The sequence below is a fragment of the Schistocerca cancellata genome, chromosome 7 (assembly GCF_023864275.1).
Source record: "Schistocerca cancellata isolate TAMUIC-IGC-003103 chromosome 7, iqSchCanc2.1, whole genome shotgun sequence".
NCBI classification, from domain to species: Eukaryota; Metazoa; Arthropoda; class Insecta; order Orthoptera; family Acrididae; genus Schistocerca; species Schistocerca cancellata.
The window spans coordinates 420453724-420454789 of NC_064632.1; positions in this window are offsets into that span (position 1 = coordinate 420453724).

A 1066-nucleotide genomic window follows, 5' to 3' on the forward strand; every position below is an offset into this window, starting at 1 on the left:
AATGGCATTTCAAGCCATGAACATCATTGCAGACGCTCAGGGTTTCTATGATGGTGAGTGTAGACAGTTCATATTTAAAGATTTTGCATTCGTAGATTACACAGAAGATGTACGAGTAATAGAGACATTCTTAGCAAACATTGCATCTGCGAGGTCTTTCAAGATTGTGATGTGTGCTAAGACATGGAAGAGTGCAAAGTGCTTTCACATTTCTGCCATGGAATTCACTGGGATTATCCTGGCATACCCTGTAAAGATGACGTCGCTTCAACTATTTGACCACACCAGATACCATCATCTACCTGAAGGGGATGGAGAATATCTCGTGGATTGGTGGAATCTCCAAGTTTGCTGCTATTCAAGGCCTGGAATTATACAGGTGTCCTCCTTTCCATTGACTGAACAAGAAGTAGATGTTTGAAAATAGTGTCGCTGTGTCTGCTTATGAAAACGTAAAATTATTTTTAAGTTGGATGAGAAATAAATGAAGTTTTATCTCACAATTTTTTACTTCACAACTTCCGCATTCTTTTTTTTTTTCCAACTCTGTTCCCACTTTGACAGTGTACAGTTTTAACCAGATGATGTGTCTGTGGTTTTCGTAGAGCATAGGAGATATAATTGTAGACATGTTTGCTATATCTCATTGTAACCGAACATAGTCACGTGCCTCCTGCTCACATAATGCAGTTTGTGCTGCACGGTAATCACAATGCCATGCAACCATTCTATATATTTTGTTATCTTCCACCTTAAATTTCATCTCCTTAATAGCACTCTTCTTCATCAAAACTAATGACATTTGTGACCTGCAGAGCCTTGATATACTTACACATACATAATGCAGTAGGGGACAGGTTTTTTCTAAATAACAACAACAAAGACGTATGGTGACTAATTTTTTTTTCTTGGTTTATTCAGCTCACACAAATACACAAATACAATATAGTTCTTGAGGCACAATATAATTCTTGAGGTGCAATGTAGTTTTTGAGGTACCATATAGTGTTCTTGAGATATAAATTGACTCTGCTAATCCAATGCAGAAATACTTTTAACTTACACT